General features: G+C 45.1%; 1 pseudogene; it reads left to right on the forward strand.

Annotated features, from left to right (window-relative positions):
* The window catches only part of LOC139054214 (ankyrin repeat domain-containing protein 12-like), a 69,026-nt pseudogene extending 46,187 nt beyond the window's left edge, over nucleotides 1-22,839 (forward strand).
* Nucleotides 22,840-23,067: the final 228 nt, after the last annotated feature.

The following is a 23,067-nucleotide window of genomic DNA, read 5'->3' on the forward strand; positions in this document are numbered from 1 at the left end:
CTTCTGCGCTTTCCGCACACGGAGAGCCATCTTGCGGCAAACACAGAAGACCCCCTCCTCTCCATGTACGGCGCTGCCCCGACAGATGGTGCGCCACGCGCGCATTGGAGCTGTCGCGGCTCGGACCAGCGCCTCCTCTATAGAGGAGGCGCTGCTCGGACTCTCTCCCCTGACAACGCTTCGCCTGGCTCCCTCTGTAGAATCAAGCGTCCTTCCTTTCTTTAGATCACTATCTCTCTATCTCTCTGCCCGTGCCGATCACGGCGTTTGGCTGGCGTGCATCATTTCCCCCTCCGGGATACCGAGTTCTTTGGTTCGCTCCGCTTGCTCAGGCGCACGTTTCGTTGCTGCGCCGAACGCCGCGTTGCTCGACCATATGGCTCGACGCTCACCGCGTCTGATTCGGGGCGCCTCGTAAGTGATGGCTGCCCTGTAGCCCATTGTCTTACACCCATTGGCGGGTCGACGGGAACGCTATCGCGTTCCACTCTTGAAGGCGAAGCTTAAGCGTCCTCCAATTTTTGCTTTCACTGTAGTTCGCAGTATAACGGACATTGCGTCTATTATACTGTGACACAGTTACCAACGCTAGCAAGGCTAGCGGAAAGAAAGTTAGTACAGAACAGAGTGCTAGACTTCAGCTGACAAGCTTTATTCATAAAAACATGCAAGAAACCATTGTATGCTCAAATAAATGTGCAGACAGACACATAAACGAATGTGCCACCTAGGAGAAAACCAAATGCGCAATGAAGCCAATAGGTGCCCACAGCAAGTTATTACAAAGCATTGATCAGGTTCTTCTCAAGGTACACCATTTCTTTATCAGTGAGTGCCAGTGATGGAGCGCTTACACATCCATCAGCAGCATTTGAAATGCAATGCGCCTCAAATATTTTCCTATCTAACTTCCTAGCGAACCGTCTGAGCACTTGCGTGTTACGAAAACACCAGGAGCATTTACATGTACAGTGTCGTCCACTCTTAGGGTGAACACGGCTCACCCTGGCCGCGCTGCGCGGGGGGCGCCAGTGCGTCCGGCGCGGCGACGCATCGAAGCGAAGCGGCGCAGGCGCACATGCACTCAGAGGAGGCGCTTTGTGTTGTCTTCTACAGCGCTGGAGCAGACGACGCGAAGCGCCTCCACTAAGTGCATGTGCGCCTGCGCCGCTTCGCTTCGATGTGCCGCCGCGCCGGACGCACTGGCGCCCCGCGGAGCGCGGCCACGGTGAGCCGTGTTCACCATAAGAATGGACGACACTGTACATCAGCGCAGTGGTCAGCCAAGTGGCCAGCTCCTGCCATAGCATTTACAGCATTCCGGTGCTCCCTAAGCCGGTCATTCGGGCACCTGCCTGTTTGTCCAATGTAGCACTTTCCACAGGGAAGTGGAACTTTGTATACCACCCCCACATTGCAGTCAACCAAGTGGGTGACATTGTCCCTAGCTCATGTACCTTGACTCTTCGCATTATTTCCCAGCCTGCACATTTGTGCGTTAGCGGTAAGAGGGAAAATAGAGGAATTCCGGATCAAGCTATAGAACAGGCGTTTGGCCTTAACTCAGGAAGAGGACCTTAGTGTTGAAGATATGAATGACAATCTTATGGGCATCATTAAGGAGTGTGCAATAGAAGTCGGCGGTAACTCCATTAGACAGGAGGACAGTAAGCTGTCGCAGGGGACGAAAGATCTGATCAAGAAACGCCAATGTATGAAAGCCTCTAACCCTACAGCTAGAATAGAACTGGCAGAACTTTCCAAGTTAATCAACAAGCGTAAGACAGCTGACATAAAAAAGTGTAATATAAATAGAATTGAACATGCTCTCAGGAACGGGGGAAGCCTAAAGCAGTGAAGAAGAAACTAGGAATAGGCAAGAATCATATGTATGCGTTGAAAGACAAAGCCGGCAATACTAATATGGATGAGATAGTTCAAGTGGCTGAGGAGTTCTACAGAGATTTATACAGTACCAGTGGCACCCACGACGATAATCGAAGAGAGAATAGTCTACAGGGGTTTGAAATTCCCCAAGTAATGCCGGAAGAAGTAAAGAAAGCCTTGGGAGTCATGCAAAGGGGGAAGGCAGCTGGGGAGGATCAGGTAACAGCAGATTTGTTTAAGGATGGTGGGCAGATTGTTCTAGAAAAAATGGCCACCTTGTATACGCAATGCCTCATGACTTTGAGCGTACTGGAATCTTGGAAGAACGCTAACATAATCCTAATCCATGAGAAAGGGGACACCAAAGACTTGAAAAATTATAGACTGATCAGCTTACTGTCCATTGCCTACAAAGTATTTACTAAGGTAATCACAAATAGAATCAGGAACACCTTAGACATCTGTCAACCAAAGGACCAGGCAGGATTCCGTAAAGTCTACTCAACAATAGACCATATTCACTCAATCAATCAGGTGATGGAGAAATGTGCGGAATATAACCAACCCTTATTATATAGCTTTCATTAATTAGGAGAAAGCGTCTGACTCATTCGAAACCTCATCAGTCATGGAGGCATTACGGAATCAGGGTGTAGACGAGCGGTATGTAAAAATACTGAAAGATATCTATAGCGGCTCCACAGCCACCGCAGTCCTCCATAAAGAAAAAAACAAAATCCCAATAAAGAAAGGTGTCAGGCAGGGAGATACGATCTCTCCAATGCTATTCACAGCGTGTTTACAGGAGGTATTCAGAGACCTGGATTGGGAAGAATTGGGGATAAAAGTTAATGGAGAATACCTTAGTAACTTGCGATTCGCTGATGATATTGCCTTGCTTAGTAACTCAGGGGACCAATTGCAATGCATGCTCACTGACCTGGAGAGGCAAAGCAGAAGAGTGGGTCTAAAAATTAATCTGCAGAAAACTAAAAAATGCTTAACAGTCTCGGAAGAGAACAGCAATTTACAATAGGCAGCGAGGCACTGATGGTCATGAAGGGTTACGGACTGGATTCCAAGGGAAGCATAGCCGGGGGCGGCAGAAAGGTGTGCAGTGGAGATTAAGAAGTTTGCAGTGACAACATGGCCACAGTTAGTACATGACCGGGGTAGTTGGAGAAGTATGGGAGAGGCCTTTGCCCTGCAGTGGGCGTGATCAGGCTGATGATGACGATGATGATGACATTTGTCGAGCTTGAGTGGTTCTGAAAAAACGCCCACACTGCACTTGTTCACCACCTTTTTTAGGCGGTGGGACAAACAGGCAGGTGCCTAAATGACCGGCTTCGGCAGCATCGGAATGCTGTAAACGCTTTGGCAGGCGCTGTCCACTTGACTGACAACTGTGTAGATGTGTACCATATTTCGGTAGAGGTGCCGTAAGTCGGCTCAAATGTAAGTCAAGCCCCCCATATCGTGTGTGACAGGGGAAAAAAAGAAGAGGGAGTATTCGATAACGAAAATTTATTGGTAGCTGGCATGGTCACTGGACTATGTGTCTTCACTTGTGCCATCGTCCTCACTGGTGCTGCCATCATCATCGCTGCTACGGTCGCACAGCGCATCGCCCTCTAGCGAAATTCCACATTTGGCAAACGACCACACCACAACATTTTGTGGAACAATTGCCCATGCCGAATCCACCCAACCACACGCAGCCGTCAGGGAGGCTCTTTTGACGAGTCCAATCGGCATAGGTTCGCGTTCTTTTGCCACCAGCCACTCGTACTCACGGCGGAGCAGGTCCTTAAAAGGCAAAGGTCCGGGCTTCTTTTGCGACCATGTCGCACTTCACTGGTGTGATGCCCAATTGGGGACAAAGCCGTTGGTTTCGTAAACACACACAAACTTTTAATAGAACTAGAAAGAGGCTTAAAATAAATAGAAGGAAAAAGAAAGCATAAAATAAACACTCCAGCAGACATCACGACAGTAAGGAATACACTTAGGGCTAGTATAAAGTTAACTAGTGCGCGTGTCCGGCCTTGCCATGACGGCAGGGACGCATAGCAGTCTCGATGCGGAGACACGGCGACAAGTTGATGAAAGGAGTTTCGCTGGTCTCACCGAACATTGGGGTATAGGATAGTTGACCAGGTGACCGGAGCGCCCTTGCTCTGGCTTGTAGATAGAAGGGAGGCGGCTTGGCGGAACGAGTACACGGCAGCGGCGTTCTGGCCGGGCAGCTGGGCATAGAACTCGGGCCAGTAACCCGACTGCTCTCGTCCTGCCCACGGGCACAGAAGCTCGAACGCCGGCCTTGGGCAGCAGGCGGCACGACAGACGGGGTTGGCGTTCTGGCCGGGCACCTGGGCGTAGAACTCTGGCCTGTAGCCCGACTGCTCTTGTCCTGCCCCTGGGCACAGAAGCTCGCTGGCCTTGAGCAGCTGGCGGCACGCTCGGGTAGACTGGCGACGCGCAGGAACGGGTTGGCGGGAGGCCCTGGTTGGGTGAAGTCCTGGTGGCTCGGGTCCGGTGGCCGACCTTCTCCTGGCGTCGCTTCCTGGAATTCTCCCAGCATCTCCCCCTTCTGCCAGCGCGCCTCGCCTTTTCTTCCGCTCTGGCCGATTAGTCATTTTCCGATTGGCTGCCTGATGCCCCGTGGTCTTTCCTAATTGGTTGGCATTTCTTCTTTTAGTTCCTTTTCTTGCGCCGCGCGTTCACGTGCCGGACGCTCTTCGGCGTTAGTCATTTTCTCCTTCCAGCACGGAATTCGCCTCGGCGCGCGCACTCCTTGTCGTTTGCTTCTGGTTGTCCCAACCGCCGCACTATGTCGCGCACCACACACATCACAACTGGCAGGGATTGATCACGCATTTCAATGACATAGGCTGCAAGCTTGGCCTACAGCTCCAGAAAGCGTCAAGACTTCGGCCCGTGGGAAATTCTTCACTTGGCGTCACAGGTGAAAATTTTCCTTTGCTGCAGTCGCCATTCTCGCACCACCCGATCAGAAACATCGAACTTGCGGCTCGTTGCGCAGGGATTTGTTTTTTCGGCGTAAAGAATGGCAGCCCTCTTGAACGCTGCTCTGAACGAGCGCCGAACGTTTGGTGGGCCTGGAGCACTCATGACGACTGAAGAAGCATCGAAGTAGCACTTAGCCGGCAGTCAAGTCGAACACGTCAAACTAAGAGCTAAAGGGAAAGAGAAACACGTGAGCGGTGTCTGCTCTTCCATGAACTAACGATACTCCCCGCAAGCGCCGCCGTTCTGAGGGTGCTGTCCCGAATGGAACAGCAGCACTTTCATCAACTATCCTTCACCCCCCACCACCATGAGTGTTGTGTGCACTGTAAAACTCTTAAAAATGTTGAAAAACACTTCCGAAAAGCAAACAAATGCACGGGATAGCGAAACACTACGAGTAGTGCCATAGAGCAAACATAAAATGGTAACTCCGTTGTAGCTCCCCTGATATCTTGTTGGTCTCGCTTTTTTGGCAGTGCCATGTTTTGGTTTTGATTGTAAGTTAACTTTAGATCTTCAAATTTTAAAAGATAGGTCGACTTACAATCGTGTAAATACAGTACATATAAATGCTCCCCATGTTTTCATAACATGCAAGTGCTCAGACGGTTCACCAGGCAGTTAGATAGGGAAATATTTGAGGTGCATTGCATTTCAAAAGCTGCTGATGAATGTGTAAGCACTCCATCACTGGCACTCACTGATGAACAAGTGTTGTACCTTCTGAAGAACCTGATCAATGCTTTGTAATGGCTTGCTGTGGGCACCTCTGGGCTTCATTGCACATTTATTTGAACATGTCGTGGTTTCTTGCATGTTGTTATGAATAAAGCTTGTTAGTTGAAGTGTAGCACTTTGTCCTATAACAACCTTTTTTCTGTTAGTCTTGCTAGTGCTAGTAAGTGTGTCACAGCAAATGCAACTAGCCCAACTTTCTGCATTGATTACTCTGTTATACTGCCAGTGCGTTGCTCACGTGTCTGCGACCAACATGAAATAATTAAAAAGTGTTTTTATTTTCTTTCGTGTTAGACATCCTCCTGAGTTTACAGCACCACAAAAGAATTTACGTGTGATGAGCGAATGAAATTGGCTTACATTGATCAGTTTTCCTCCGACGATCCTAAATGAGTACTGGTCAGTAAACATCTTACACCCGTTAAATTGTCTACATACGTGTGTGCCTAGGTTATATAACAAATTGTGCACACCATCTATTCTGGAACTTATATTTTAGCGAAACTACATTCCCATACCTAGAAACATCTAGAAATTGCAGATTTATTCAATGTGTTTCCCACAATGCACAGTTTATTCCTACAGAATTTCAACCTTTCATGTACCCAGCAGTTTGCAAGCACCAAAGTTTTACTCTCCCTTTAGGCATCGAGAACACCAATTGGCACAAATTTCGTAATTTCTTACAGCGGCCGCAAAGTGCCTATAACATCGAAATTTCTCAACCTTCTTCCGCCAGAGACGCCAGCAAAACTCAAGATCATGTGTGGGATCACACCTTAGTGTTCTTTGCTTACAGTTTTAAGTGCTTTTTTTCATTATTAATATTATTATTATTATTATTATTCATTTACAGATGTGTGTCAAAAGTCCTGAATCTATCCCAGACAAGAAGGCAAGTAATTGACTTTGCTGTTTTCTTTGTTTTCTCTCTCTCTTTTTCTTTCTTTTTTTTTTTTAATAGTGATATGAACTCCTTTAGTACTGAAGGATGTTGAAAATGTTTCATTTTTGTGCTTTAGGATGATAAAGACAAGAATGTGCGATCTAGGTATAATGGACGTCTCTTCTTGTCGTGGCTGCAGGATGTTGAAGACAAGTGGGAAAAAACAAAGGTATGTTTTATGTTGTAATGACATAAAGGTTGTGGAATGAGGATTTTTAAAAGAACATATACAGGGTGTTTCAGCGAACACTTTCAAAAATTTGTAAAGGTTGCCTGTGGCAGATAGCTCAATTCTAGTTTATGAGCCGGTCTATTCGAAGCGGCGAGCACTACTTGCACAAAAAATTGAAACGCAAAATCGACTTATTAACAAGATACACTAATTAACTATTAGCCAATTATCTTATGACCCATATTGCAATTTACAAATTCAAACAGGGGACTTCCCAAGGGAGATCCACTTGCAACGAATTCTCAGGACGACACCAGTTTCGAGATAAATTCTCGACCTTTGCAGAGAAATGCATTAGCGTTCCAGTTACTTGTGTGCTTCAGTGCCTGAAACGAAGTTTTGTTAACAAATTAGCTGGAACACCAGTGCATTTCTCTGGAAAGTTCGGGAATTTATATCTCGAAACTGGTGTCATCTTGAAAATTCGTTCCAAATGGATCCGCTTTGTGAACTCCACGGCTAGAACTTGTAAATTGCAGTATTGGTCATCATGTAAGTAGTTAGAAACATAATTAGTGAATTTTTATTATTAGTCTATTTTGGATCTCAATTTTTTTGTGCAAGTATTGTCCGCCGCTTCGAGTAGTCCAGCTCATGAACTAGAATTGTGATATCTGCCACAGGCAACTTTTAACGATTTTTGAAAGTGTTCACTGAAACACCCTGTATACTTTAGACAAAGCTCAACTGCTTAATGTGCAGAATATGGTAAAGAGCAGCTTTATTCTTCTTTTTGCAAGCTTCCCTTTTGCATTAATTATCTGCCACTTAGGTGAACATGCATGGTTCAAGGAAAACCAGGTTATAGTTTATGTTGTGCATTAACCTGTCTGGTACAAAACACATGCGTCACAGCCTGTTGCCAATCATGTGGGTACTGCTGTGTAGCCGTGTAGAAGTGAAAAGCAAGCATGAATGAAGAAATATGTAATGTGTGGAGCGCTTAGCTTCTTCCACACTTCTTCCACACTCTAATCATTTTGACAGCATTCTGATTAAGAGCTCTTCACACACACTCAGAAAATTTGATAGTTGTTAAGCTATGTTACTTAAATATTCGGGAGGGTAGCATCAACGCAGATTTTGCATAAAGCTTGGTTGCATAAAGTTGTTCCATGCTGGAAGCTTACACAATCAGAAATGATACAGTAAGGCTAGTTGGTGCTTGGTTATTATTTGAATGAAAACAAGTAATACACATTGACAAGAAAACTCATTTAGGGGCTTAGACTTTCTTGGGTATGCATACACACTGTGGTAGACATTTGGGTGCATTGCTATTGCTTCATTGGTTGCATGCGTAATTGTAATTCTGAAGTATGCACAATTCTGTGCAAATAAAGGTAGTCATTAGTTGATGCTATATACACCTTATTGAGTGTTTGCACTGCTGTACTGCTGTTTTGTTAAAAATCTGCTAGCCGTTTTTCCCTCTTGATGATAAAAAAAAAGTCAGGCATTCAGGTGCATACATGGCATTTTACAGGGAGAATAAATACTTGTGTGTTGCACGTGCCCTAGGTCTAGGGCATGCCAACTATGACTGCAGACAGAATCAGCACATATGTACTGTGCAGGCATGTAAAGAGGAATTAGTGTTCTTGCAGTGCATTATCTATGCATCTATGAGATTTAAAGGAACCCAGAACAAATTGTACGAAAGGTGTGGTGTGATTGTGGTAATAAAGGGCATCGTCTCATGAACCTTGTGCAACAAAACATTATTATTATTATTATTATTATTATTATTATTATTACTATGAGCTGAGCTATTGGCAACCATGAGCGAAGCTCTACACATCATCATACCCAGCTTTGGTTCTGGCATGGCTTCCAAGGTAGGTGAATCTTAGAGACCATGGTACTTGGTACAGTGATATCATTTATGACCAATGGTATGACTGGCTGATGTGCTGGCCTGTTTTCCACAACTGTGATCTGTCATTTAAATGGCTAAGTTTCGCACCTTTTAGTAGAAACTGAATTCTCAATATTCATGTTTGGCAGGTCTTTCTCTCAACATTAATAAATAAATGCCAAAAACATTGTTATCCGAGTACAAAAATTTCGTAATTTCTCAGGAAATGCATTATCATCACCTTCATTGGAATTTACAGTGCTTCATGCACTTTGAGAAATGCTTAACGAATGTGAGAAGACCAAGGTTGCAAGATCATTGTTTGGCATAGCTTGCTTTGTATGCATGGGGCATACCATATGAGGCACTCTCAATATGCTGCCTCCCCTTTCCCTTTTTTCCCTGTATGCACCACATATAGGTTTCGTGTAATTTTTTTTGCTTGAATAGTTACTGCTGTCATGGTATGCAGCTTTTACTAATGTTCTTATTGTTAATACAGTCTTCCTTGAATGCACTCACTTTGTTACACTGCTTTTTATAGAAGCATGACAGAGCATAGAAGAAGCCAATGCTCTTCTTTCTTATCTTGAAAGTATGAGTGGTTCCTGGATGGAAGCAACTTGCGTAATATGGTAGCTAACCTTCTCTGCTCTGTTTTCATTCTGTCTTCAAGTTCTAGACAAATTGTGCCCTATGTGACTGAAATTCTTTTGCGATGAAGTGCCTAAATGTGATACTTTGCTGTAGACATAGGCGAGTTCCAGCACTTACCACTAGCCTATTGAATGTAAAATTAACACACGCCATAATCTTTTTTGTTGTTTATTGAGCATCACCAATGAAAAAACTGTTTTTAGATGTGTTGAAGATGTGGACATCTAGAAAATCAATAAAATAGGTTCTGAAATGTTTTCAAACCTTTCTTAATCACTTCTCCTGATGAATGCCAACAAGCAGCTATAAACTACAGACTTCAGTGATTCCCTCCAGTACATAGGTTCATTTACTGTGACGGCAGATATAAATTTAACAAAAAAAAAAGTTGCCCTCATTCTCTTGAAGCTTGAATTTTGCGTCATATATCTAATTACTTTTAAAAAATGAGGTGCATAAAACAGTTCTCTCCCTTTTTATAAACATATTATGAACAGTGACAAATTTGTTGTTACTCTAAGGTGCAATGTGAAAGTGCTAATAATTATTTAATTAACTTGGCAAGAACTAGTCTTATGCTGGGGACGTATTCTGAAACGTTCGCCGCGGCAAAGTTTCGCACTGGCCACGCCTCCGCCGTTGCGGCGCGCGCTGAATGGCTGCTTTGACAAAACCGGAAATTCACTTGCGCCACCTGAATTTCCGGTTTTGTCAAAGCAGCCATTCAGAGCGCGCCGCAACGGCGGAGGCGTGGCCAGTGCGAAACTTCGCCGCGGCGAACGTTTCAGAATACGTCCCCTGGGCACGTTCTGTGAATGTAACACTCTGGAATGCAGTTGTTATAACTTCATTAGAACACATTTCTTCTGTACTACATATAGTACCATAACCAAAGGAATGTACTGCAATATTGCAGTAGTTTCTTGAATTTGTTTGCCATGTTTCAGCTGCAGTATGTAATTTTTTAAACCAGTCCACATAATAAATGTGAGTACCTGGTTCTGTCAGTGAATTTTTATCTGATGCCACGGAATTGTTAGAACATTTTTTTTTTAATCTTGCGCACTTGCCAGCCAAGGTTCACAGTGCCAAAATTAGATGTACAGTTGACTCCCGATAATTCGAAGCCGCTTAATTGGAATTTTCGGTTAATTAGAAGTGAAGTGCTGGTCCCGTCAGTTTTGCATGTAATCCTATAGAAGAAATCGCTCGATAATTCGAAGTCCTCATCCAGTAATATTGTTTAATTGGAAGTTAATTTTCAGCCGGGATCCTCGAGGTGACCATCATTCTTCGGTAGAATGTGCAATTTTTCAAGTGTTGCAACAGTTCCGTGCTCCGCGTTGGTGTCATCGCCACCGCAGCCGCCCGCAACGCCATCCTTCTTGGAGCGGTGCGGTTATTCATTGCTACGGCTGCTGTGGCCTCCGCGATCAACTCCGGCGGGAGGCAAAGCGGCTCCCGCGCGTGGCCGGAGCTGATTGCGGAGGCCACGTAGGTGCCATAGGTGCACACAGCGCTGCATACTGCCAATGGCGAGATTGTGCGAGATTAGTCTTGCAGCGTGCGCAGTGTATGTCGAGGCGTGTGTTTGTCGAGCGCCTTTGTGCGGGAAGCTCGTAGGCTAGGTTGTTCCACGGGTGATTCGGAACAGACTTTACCTAGTCGCGCAGTTTATAGCCATGGCAAACTGTGGCTCTTATCGCACGCTCGACCTGGCAACGAAAGTCGAGGTTTTGAAGGAAGTTGAGAAGGGAGGTGCCGCCAAACAAGACATAGCGCGGAAGTACGGGATCAAGCCAAACACGCTCTCAAACTACATCAAGAACAAGCGCACAATAATGGATGCATTTGAGAACGACAAGTTCAAGACTTGTCGGAAGCGAATGCGCACCGGCGCTTACCCAGAGTTGGAGAAGGCTCTGCTGGTTTGGATTAGGGAGGCCAGGAGCAGCAAACTTCCTATCAGCGGAGACATCGTTGCGATGAAAGCCCAAACTCTTGCAGCAATGTTGGGGATCGATGACTTCGTTTCGTCAGATGGATGGTGACGCGCTTTAAAGATCGCCATGACCTGGTTTTCAAGAGCGTGTGTGGTGAAAAGGCGTCCGTTAACCAGGAAACATGCGCCATGTGGAAGGACGGAAAGCTGCGTGAATATCTCGCCGAATACAGACCGGAAGACATCTTCAATGCAGATGAGACTGCACTCTTCTATCGGCTTCTACCAGAGAAGACCCTGACATTCAAGGGCGACGACTGTGCTGGGGGCAAACGCAGCAAGGAGAGAGTGTCGGTGCTGATCGCGGCAAACATGACTGGCAGGGAACGATGTCGGTTACTTGTGATCGGGAAAGCCGCGAAGCCAAGATGTTTTAAAGGCGTGAAGACGCTGCCTGTGGACTATGAGGCGAACAAAAAAGCATGGATGGCAGCTGAAATCTTCAAGAGCTGGATAAGCAAATTGGACCGCAAGTTTGCTGCTTCGAACCGCAAGGTGTTGTTCCTTGTCGATCACTGCAGTGCTCACGTGAATGTGCCAGCCTTGAGTGCAATACGCCTCGCATTTTTGCCTGCAAACACAACGGCTATTTTGCAGCCAATGGACCAAGGCATCATCAAGAATGTTAAAGTCCTGTACAGGCGGCACCTCCTCGAGCACATGATTTTGTGTATGGATAGCTCCACAAAGTACGAGGTGAGCCTGCTTAGTGCCATCCACATGTTGGCGCGAGCATGGGATCGTGTGAAGCAAGAAACAGTCGCAAACTGCTTCAGGGCTTGCGGTTTTGTGGCAGCTTCTTCGGAGGATGCCTCTGAAATTTCAGCGGAGGAAGCGTCAACAAGCGAGCTTGACGGCACTGATTTTGGTGATGCTCTCGGGGACGTCAATTTTGAAGATTACGTCGCCGTAAACAAGGCGGTCGAAATGTGCGGTGCGCTGATGGATAGCGAAATTGTAGAGATTATTCGGCCCCAGGAAGCGACCCAGGAAAGCGACGATGACGTTGAAGGCGAGCCGCAACCTAAGGCGGCCGATGTAGCTACGGGCCTTGCTCTCGTGGAGCGCTTCTTTGCCGCTGAAGGTAACGCGGAAGAAGCGTTCCGCCACATCTACAGCCTGCAGAACTTGCTTTCAGCAGCGCGATTCGGCAAGAAGCAGCAAAGCAAGTTGACCGACTATTTTTCTTAGAGAAAATACTCGATTTCGCCACAAATAAAGTGTTTTTTTTTGTGTTTTGTGCTTAATTGGAAGTTCGTTTAATTCGAAGTTTTTTGCGGTCCCCGTGAACTTCGCATTAACGGGAGTCGACTGTAGTGCTTGCTAATTGCAGAAGTGCAATAGGCTAATGTATTGTATCACTACAGCGATATATTGACTAATAGGAGTACTGTTCTGGGTGCTAAAATGACTTTTTTTTTAAGTTCAGGGTTGCTTACATTAAGCTTCATTTGAGATATTTAACCCTTTGAAGGTTTTAGCCGTACATGTACGTCGGCGGTTTTCTGTCCCGCAAGGTCTTTGCCGTACGGGTACGGTTCCGACCCTCCATTTGAAATTTCGCGCCATAATGATGATGCGTGCTCACCGAGAGGTGCTGCTACCTCTTAGCACTTACAAGAAGTGTTTGAAATTTGCGCTACCTTCTTGGGGAGATAAACAGAACTGATTGCAAGCTTCAGTGCGTCGCTCAGACTGCGGCAACACCCCTTTGGCGGTTTCGGTTTCGCCGCCTGATCACAACGGAGGCTCATGAAACGTCATTTTCTTTGTCGGCACTCTCTTGCAGGGTGGTGGAAGTTGATTTCTATCTTGATTGGCGCTGCTCTTAGCTTGTTTATCAGTGCTGTTCGCAAGGTATTCTTGCTCTCAGCGGCAACGCGGTTTCGGTTCCGCTGCGTGATCGCAACGGAGGCGCGCGAAACATGGTTTTTCTCTTTGTCGGCACGCTCTCGCAGGGGCGGCGGAAGTTGATTTCTATCTTGATTGGCACTGCTCTTAGCTTGTTTATCACCAATCTCTTAGCTTGTTTATCACCACCGCTAACGAGGTATTCTCGCTCTCTGCGGCAACACGCTTACGCGAGAGGGTGCATCAGACCTCCGCCCAAGGCAGCCGCACGCAGAGATGTCATGTGTGCGCCAACACAACTCCTCACTCCAAGAGAACAGACACGCATTTTAGGTGTGCAGACTGCGATAAGGCGCTGTGTGTAGACCCGTGTTTCACGGAGTACCACGCTCGGAAATACTGTTGAACATTTTGCAGTTCTGAGTGATGCCGACACCAAAATACTGTTCCTAATTATTTTTAGTATTAATTCCCGACTTTATATATTTTGTAAATTCAAGATCCGCAATAAAGTAATTTGACCACCTAGGAAAGTTTTTTTCAAAATAATTCGACTCTCAAAGGGTGAAATAGTTATTTTTTTGTTGTTCTCTTAATTGTATTTAAAATGAACTTTCAAGGTCATGTTTGAATATTGTGTGCAGTTTGCTTATGTCACTAGAACATTGGCAAGTTGCATGTGCCAAGAGGAGGATCTTCAGGGTTGGGACTGCTACGCCATTCTAAAGAGACACGGCATATTAATTTTGACCGATGTGAGCCGAACCCGTCAATGATGCATGTGGTATGCTTTGAAACAATTTATTCCATTCATCAGTAATAAGACCAAGCAACTCTAAATGCACTTTATCTCTTCGTTTGTTTGCACAGATTTCACCTCATTTAATAAGAAATGCAAGTTGGTTTTGCAAGCCAGTTCAACAAATACTCTTTCGCATATATTGTGAGAGATATTTGTGCAGAGTAGGTAGCTGATTGACACAAGAGTTATTGTCGTTAGAAACTCCGTACCTGCCAACCCTCCTGATTCGCCAGGGAGACTCCAGATTTTTACTGAACTTTCCGATTGTGCAATCACTGTCTTATATCTCCCAAGAAGTGATCTCTGTTCGTGCAATTATGGTTTTTGTGAAACCGGCACCGCGGAATTTACAGCCACATCATAATTGTCAGCATCACCAACAACGGCCGCACTAGCACCATCGGTATCATAGACTAAGCAGCTGACTACGGTGCCTAGTAAGCCGACAAAAGCCAGAGCCAATGTAGCTCTTGCATTTCATGCATGTCTTCCTCCATGGCGCATCTTGTTGCTGCTTGTGTGTACGATTAGTGTTGGCTAGGCCATCTGTGTGCAATGCACCGTGTAAAATTAGAATCCCCATGTGCTTGATGCCATGGCGCTATCAAAGCCCAAAAAAATGTATTTGCAGAAGTTTTTTCGATTTTCGTGCTTTTTGACATCAAGAAAAGGAGAACATTTTGCATTTTGTACAATGTGTGGATGCGACGTCAGTGTGTCTCACGGTGGCGGAGGCGGCTTGAAACTGCACATTTCCACGGCAAAGCATCAAAGCTAAGTTCGCACCGCTGGGCAGCAAGGCAACATAGTGAATTTTCTCCGGAACAACTGCGACAACAGTGTCGTATGTGTGGAGTGCCTGTTTATAGGATTCCTCGTCGAACACAACCTACCCTTTAGTGTCAGCAACCACGTAGGGCCTCTTTTACGGAAAGGTTTCCTAAATGCAATGAGGCGAAGCATTATGGAAGTGGACGCAACTCTGAAATGCAACTCTAAAGAATGCTGAGGTGGCCAACCTGAAATTTATTTCACAGGCATCACTCTCAAGTCTTCGTTTCTTTATTCAGCTTTCCTCAGCTGCTGCCCCCGAGATTCCAATGAATCTGCTGAAGATGTTTTAGATGCTCTCGAAGGTGAGTTTGCCACACTACAGGTGTACAGTCTTCCAGAGGACATTCTGAATGAACAAAGGTGGGGCGGGCAGTGGTCTATAGTTGGAAAAATTAACAACACTGATGAAAAACATGTTTCACCGAGTTGCTAAGGTGATCCTGGATTTCCTCATGATACCGCATAGCAACGCAGAGTGTGAGATGATCTTTAGCATGGCATAAAGAACTAGGACTGAATTTCACTCATCAGTGTGCAACACAACCCTCCAACACTTGCAGTTATTGAAGGGCCGTCAGTCTGGACCATGTTTTGAGCAAAGCTATTCCAGCAAATTTTTGAAGGGAGCGAAGTCTGCTACTGCAGGGCCCCTGCAAAAGGACTTGCTGAGCTTTGCCTGAAAGTTGGTGACGTGTATGAGAAGCATGCAATTTGTATAAGCTCTGGTATATGGTATAGCTCCTGCATTGATAAGAATTTTCCGGGCAAACTTTGACCACATACTGTCAGACAGTTCGGGCCAGGACCATGTGGTCAAGATCTTTATATACGTGGACGTCTTCTTGGTACTCGTAACACTGTTTGATTTTAGTTAAAATCTGTGGCCACAGATGTTCTGAAATGTTTTAAAAGCGCCTGTGCTAGGTCACTTCATTTTACTCATGAATTACCGCAGAATTATTGTATTAAGTTCCTTGACCTAGAATGAACTTTCAACAGGAGGAGTCCTAAGTAGGAGCTCCTGCCGTACAGCTCATGCCACTGTATACTAACAAAGAAACATATAGCCATGCTCTGCTTCAAGAATGCGCTGAAGAAGAGCTGTTTTCACACAATCCAGGCGAATGTGGAGCAACAAGCAAGAAGACTAAAGTCTGCTGGTTTTGCAAACCATGTAACATTCTCTTCAGGCACTCTTCAGCATTCCACTTTCCAACAAGCAAGGCATATGCGTGGCTACTTCATCATTATCATGATGCACTGCACGAGTAAAGAATTAGGACATGCAACACTTCATCTGTGTTGAAAGGCAGTTTATTAAAATTTGAAGGATAAATAAAAAGCTGCAAGTGCTCATTTTAGTGCTCGCCTTTGGCTGCATTGTTCGGACTTCTGCATTCTACTTTAGTTTGTTTCACTCCTATTGAAGTGGTCAAGGAAAGCATAGGACAAATTAACTGTTTATTTAATTGAAATGTAGAAATGATGAGGAAAGTGGACGAAAAGACAACTTGCCACAGGTGGGAGCTGAACCACCCTTATGTTCCGCATTACACGTGTGATGCTCTACAAATTTATCTACCGCGGCGGCCATTCTCTTCTGCACTTTCTCAGTTATTGGTTGAAGTGCATGTACCTTTTATATGGTTGAATTACATGCCCATGTCTGCTGCTCAAAGGCCTTTGAGATTTTCGATGAGGTTCCGTGCGAGAACATTAACTCGATGGGCTATTGACTCGAAGCCCATTGAAACTGCCCCTCCGATTTGCCACCGAGTCACTAGGTGATTGTTCCAGTGGCCTTTGGAATGCCTGTGACACCAGTATAAGGAAGGAATAAAAAAGAAGAAGGCTTTGTATAAAGTCTTACAGTTTCTATCTGAATAATTGGTCTAGCATTGATAGCGATGCACACTTCATCATCGAGTTTCAGCTGGATGCTATATACGCACTGAGTTGCACCTTTGCAATTTATGGCACCTTGCAATCTTAAGTCTTATCTTAAATGGTGCACAACCATATACCACCAAATCATTTGGGACATACGCAATAGAGCAATGCGTATGTTGGGTGGGACAATACAGCGTGATCAAATGATCTCTCTCACTGTAGCAGTCTTGCTGTTTGTGCATGCTGTGAATTAGCATATGGGATTTGTGAATGTGTGGTTAAATGGAGATAGAAAAAATGACAATTTGTAGGGCTGCAAGTTTTGTCACACGCCAATTTTTTAACTTTAGCTTTAATTGCGTTGCATCTAAGGCAAGTAGTGGGTGGGGTTTCATTAAAATATTTGTGCAAAAGCATAGTTTCAATCAAGAGGTTCGGTGCCTATGGAATTCTGCTGCTGAGCGCTGTTACGACTTTGCACCGCCGCACCACTATTACGACTTTGTGGTCCCGTAGCGCTCGTCACCCGTTTCGTGACAGAGCGTTGGTAGCGAAGACTCCGAGCCAGGCGTCGATGAGAATAACAAAAGGGACTTTATACACTATATACAGGTCATTATACAGGACATGAACGGGTCGGCACTGGGGCCCGAGATCTCGCAGCAAATGCGATTGTTCCCGCATGGCGACGTCCGGCGAAAACGCATGACAGATCTCACCCCAGTCGAGAGCGGCACTGTGCTCCCGGTGGGTCGGCGGATCCGGTTTTTCAGGCGGCGCGTCGCGGCTTTTATAATCCCTGAGGAACCATTGTCACTCAAGCGGCCCAATACAAACTCAGCACTCGACGGTCGTCCGAGAGGTCCAACCAGCGACCGCGCTGGCCACCCGGTTCAATGTTCGCGCGCGCGGTGACCTCCAAGCAAAAGGAGGTGCGGCGCCGGGCTGTCTGGCACTTGTGTGCATGTCTGAACATGCTGCTCGCCGATGCTTCTCCGCAGAGCAGCACTGCCTGACGGCTCAGCATCTTGACTTGTGAAGGGAGAATTAGGGCGCTCGCAGGAGAAATTCTGCATCTTGCAGATTCGGAATCCGGGCTTGTGGTAATGGCGCAACAGCGCGAAGCTGCACTATTGAATCTCGGCAGCAGCAGCCACATTATAGTGGGTGTCGTCTTCAAAAGCAGGTGTGTACTTAGTTGTAAATGTAAGGATTCTTTTCATCAGCAGACGACAAACACAACAGGTAGACTTCCTCACAGAGCTGCAAGATAGCTTGTACTAAACGTATGGGCAATATCAGTAAGTTATCTTTCTGATAGTGGAAATAATACTTTGATAATTTACACAGTGTGCACTGCCAGCTTTGGATCATGGCCTTTGGCTTGTTCTTGTGTTTGTCACATTGGGGGGAATACTTGTTTGAAATACTTATGAACTGCATTAGGAAAATGTGGGTACCGAAGGTGACCTGGGGTCTTCAGTTTGAAGAAAATGAGGGCTCTCCACAGGAAACTGAGAAATATTTCAGAATAAATACTCCAGGATGCGAGATGATGCATGTGCAGGTTTGGATATGCATATACTGATTTTTCTTTAAGAAAAGGGCAATACTTCTGTATCTGAACTAAATATTTGCAAGCATGCGTGCCTATCAATAGCTCCATAAGGTTGATTTGCTGCTCCAGAATGGCTTGATTCAAGCACACTAGTGCTTGATGCTTGTTCTTTAGCAATGTCATGGTAGTGTGCAGTTGATTGAAATTTCTTCTACCAGAGATGGTCCCACGTTTAAATCTTGCATTGTGCCTTTCATTCTTCTATTATAGTATTTTGTTTATTGTGGACATGACATTATCTAAGCTAACAACACTTGACACACTACGAATTGTAAGAGTTGGTGTCGGGCATGTCGAAAAGGGTAGCTGGCCCATGCCATCATTGGACTCATCCACGCTAAGGACATTGTTGAAGGGAAGAATGTGTTCTCGTCGAAAATGGGGAGTACTGGGTTTACTCACAATATCTACATGAAGAGTGGAGAATGTTATGTCTCGTCAGTCTAGCACGACTCCATTGAAGCACACTGAGGAGCCAAAAAAGTCCACTTAAACCCCCTCTGTCCTCCCTGGATCCCTAGGCCAGGGAAATCCAAACTTGTCAAAGGACCTGCACTCTTGTTCACTGAACACATGGAAAGGAGGGGAGCTTCATTGATGGGGATTGTCTCGCCTTGAGTACTCAAGCCTGGCTCATGCCTGACTCAAGTCTTGGTTCCTGGGATGACCCAGCAGTTAGTTGGAACGTCTATCAAATGACCGTGGTGGTTACCGGAGTCCGTGAGGAAACACCGTAGAACACCCTTTTCCTGGAGTTTCTTGCTCCCATCCTCCGTGAAAGCGACAATGAACCAACAAACAACACTCTATCCGCCAAACGTGTCTCGCCTAACTGTCGCTGCAGGCCTGTCCGAGGGGGACGCATTGTTAGCATCACGAAGCAATTCGTCACAGTGGTGCAGGAGAGGCTTGAAGTTCACTACCCCGCTGGCCGATCGTAACAAAACGTAGTTGGGAAGTACCTATAACAGTTATCGCTGTAATGAGGATATGCTTTGGTTGTTAGAATGCAAAGGTCTTGTGTGACAATTGTTGCCAGAGTCAAGTGAAGTATTTTAGGGAAATATGAAAATATTGTCAGATTTGTTTTTTTAATTTTGTTTATTTACATATACAGTAAAGTCTCGATATAACGAAGAATTTAACTTTTCATAACCCCATCTATTTAGAACCTCAATATAACGAAGTGTGTTTGTATGACAGACAGACAGACAGACAAGAAACTTTAATTGGTCCTGTGTTTGTATGAGATTTTAATATAACGAAATTTCGCTTCTGCTGCGGAGGAATGCCGAGACAATAGAAACTTCCGCAGGTGCAGATGGTCAAATGATTGAATTACAAGCGGCTGCTTGCAAACGCACCTCTCGGATCGTGCATGGCACAACAAGAGCACAAGAGCGACCACCGAGATGGGGCCGAGATGGGGCCGGCATTATGTTCAATATAAAGTTCAAATGCAAGAAGATCCTATCGCGCCCCGCGCACTTTGTGCTTTAGGTGGGAGTGAAAGTGTGTGAGGGTTAGACAAGAAAGATGGTGGCTTCACAAGCGCTGCCTTGCTGCGCAAGCAAAGGGACAGGGGGAGGGGAGCAAGCTCATGGTAGCACGATCAAGCGCACATAAGGGGCAGGGGTTAATAAGTTGAGGTGTGCGCGATTTCTGACACGTCTGGGCCAAGGCTGCGCATGACTAAGAATGGCGCAGAGCATCCGCAGCTGCGCACCCTGCTTGAGAGGTAATATGCTGTCTTCCCACGGGCCTACTATTGCAAATGACGTAATCTGCAGTTTCAGTGACCCATTGGAGCGAGAGGCAGATAAAGCATTCGCTTCCCGCTGCCGGCGCTTTTCACGATAGCGTCGTCCCAGTGCGACGCTATCAGCCACGGGGGCGGAGTGTATGCAAAAGCATGGCTGGCTTCGCTTAATTCGTACCACCAATATGAAGATATCGTCGGCGAGGCAGGAAACGGTATCATTTGTCGCTGACTACTAAATTCATCAAAATGAATTTTCTCATTCAAATTTGCTTTTCTTGATTGCCCAATAATTAACAAAGTTCTGTGACCTTTTTCCGTGCAAGAAAAATCAATCAGCTACTGTACACATTTGCATAAAAGGTCGAATTTCAATACATCGAAATTTTGATATAATGAAGCAATTTGCCAATTATACCTAGTTCGTCATATCAAGATTTAAGTGTACTGCTGTCTCAGAAAAGAGACATGGCAGGAGTGAGCATATGCAAGAAGAAAAAATGGGAAAAAAAACACTTGGTTACAGGAAATGCTTCATTGTAAAATTGAGACATAAGTAATCTAATACTGGCTTTTAGGAAATCTAATCTGATAATCTAATCTGATGATCTAATTATTGCTTTCAAAAGGAAAGAACGGCATATGCCAGTCCACATTAATACGATTCTTAGAGGACCTCATCACTATGACCTTATGTCATAACTGGTCTTGTAACAACACTTTCTGTTCAACGGAAATGTGGTATCTGCCATAACATAGTACAGAGGAAACCCATAAAGATTTCTCTGAGCAGAACCTATGTATGTGAAGCAAAATTCGTCCTGATCCCACCCACCACGGTGCACTGGCTTAGCAGCTATGGGGTTGCACTGCTAAGCACAAGGTCATGGGTTTTATTTCCAACCATGTGCCGTGCATTGGGTGCACATTAAAGAACCCTTGGTGGTCAAAATTAATCCTCGCAATCATATCGTGATTGTGGCACGTAAAACCTTGGAGTTTAATTTCATCCTGGTTTCAGTGGATGCCCTTTTTTTTTAATCTGCTTCAACTTTGCAGGTCTCTCTTATTTATAATGTAGCCGACTCAGGTTATCATTGTGACCTATTATTGTAAGTCATTATCAGAGCACTTTGGACACTTTACAGGGTCTTCAGGCACATGGCCCCAGGCTCACATTATGGAAAGGGTAAGGGCTGCCCCAGCCCACAGTTTTCGGAGACTTCCTCCACCTAAGTCATATTACGAGGAAGGGAGCAGATACACCAGTAGATTGAAGCATGCACATCCCGTTAGAGTAAAGAGTTTTGTGCTCGGAAGTGTCCCTCATATTATAGTGCTGTTTTCATTTGCAGGAATGTGCATGCTTATTTAACTCGTGCTTCTTTTTCATATCCTCATTATTCCAATAGTACTCTATCCATGCTACACTTTTTGAAGCAAGTTTGAACAGTTTAGTAAAGATTGAGCTGTTTGAATAACCAAAAGAGCCTATGCTACATTGTTGTTCAGAATAACGGAACTATAATCATCAAAACAGTGAAAGTAACCCCATAGAAAATCTGTCTAGTGGTACGTGTTTGAAATTTATGTACACCTTACATTTGTATTGCAATCACTTTATGTAGATCAGTTGTGTCACTTGGACGAAAATTGCTAACCCTCTAACACTGTGCGAGTCTCCACATTTCATGTGTGTTTTTGTTTATGATGCAGGAAAAAATGCTTCTTCGGCAGCACAATGAAGCAGAAAGCTTGCATGCTGTGCAGAAGTTGGATTGGGAATGGAAGCTCAAAGAACTTGGCCTTTGTGAAGTCAAGGCAACACCTGTCATCGACGACATTTGCGTGCCCAGCGTGCATGTTAGTGACGAGTTTGATGTGCTGCCTGCATGACAAGGCCTAGCAAGGAAGACATGCCTGATGGACTGCTGTGAAAGTGTGTGTGAAGTTGAGAACCACAAAGATGTTTTCTACACAGGGATAGTATTGATGGAACTGGGTAATTGTTGGTGTTTTAATGCAACACGCTGGTTCACAAGACCTTACAATTTTTTAACAAACGTTCAGGAAGTGCATGGTCACCAGCTAGATAGGTACAGTTTACAGCTGCAGTGGTATGAGAATGAAAATAAAGCCCTGGCAACATGCTCTTACCTTTCCCTTGAAAAAATGCAGGGTTCCACAAAATTTTGTACAGTAGTAATTAGAGCATGCTGCCAGCTCGTAAATACAATTTGCCGGACAACTTACTGTTGTCTACTGAAAGCAGAATGGTTTGATGCAGGCATTCCGCTGGTTGCCTGTTTGAAACTTGTGATATTTGTTCAGAGTCCGTTGTGCCATGGTTGACCATAACCATTGGAGCCTGGTTTTAAATTTTGTGTTTGCCAGGCGTGGTAGTTTTAATGGGCAGATCCTTTTGTAACTAGATGTTGCGCTGTGGAAGTCACCGAATGTGTCAACTTCTTGCCCCTATGGGATCTTGCATGATGCTGTAGTTCAATGAAAAGGTTTCTTTTAAGGACAAAAGAATATTGCTGCTGTTTTAATATCAGATATACCCATCAATGTTTCGAATGTTTACAATTGTTTATAGGCAATAGCGGCATTGACAGTGTTCATCCCCGTTTTTAGACATTTTTTTAATGGCATGTGTAAATAAACATTCTCACAGTAGTTGACCTTTGCTTGTGGTAAATAAAAGTGGCTGAATGCCATGCATCTGCTCATTGGTGTAGCTTATGGCTGTGAAAGTTTGGTGGCATTGGCTATACTCCTATATCTTGCCAAACGACATACAGCAAATGCAGGTAAAATTGCTGTGGCTGCATGCTGTAAATATCCATTATATTTTTCAGCGTTTTCTTATCGATTGTGCTAAGTTGTTGAAGACGCATTGTGGCACAGAGGTGCCTGGCTCTCAGTGGTGACAGGGTTCATCATGTCGCTATGTGCTG

This window comes from Dermacentor albipictus, chromosome 1, assembly GCF_038994185.2.
Source record: "Dermacentor albipictus isolate Rhodes 1998 colony chromosome 1, USDA_Dalb.pri_finalv2, whole genome shotgun sequence".
Classification (NCBI taxonomy): Eukaryota; Metazoa; Arthropoda; class Arachnida; order Ixodida; family Ixodidae; genus Dermacentor; species Dermacentor albipictus.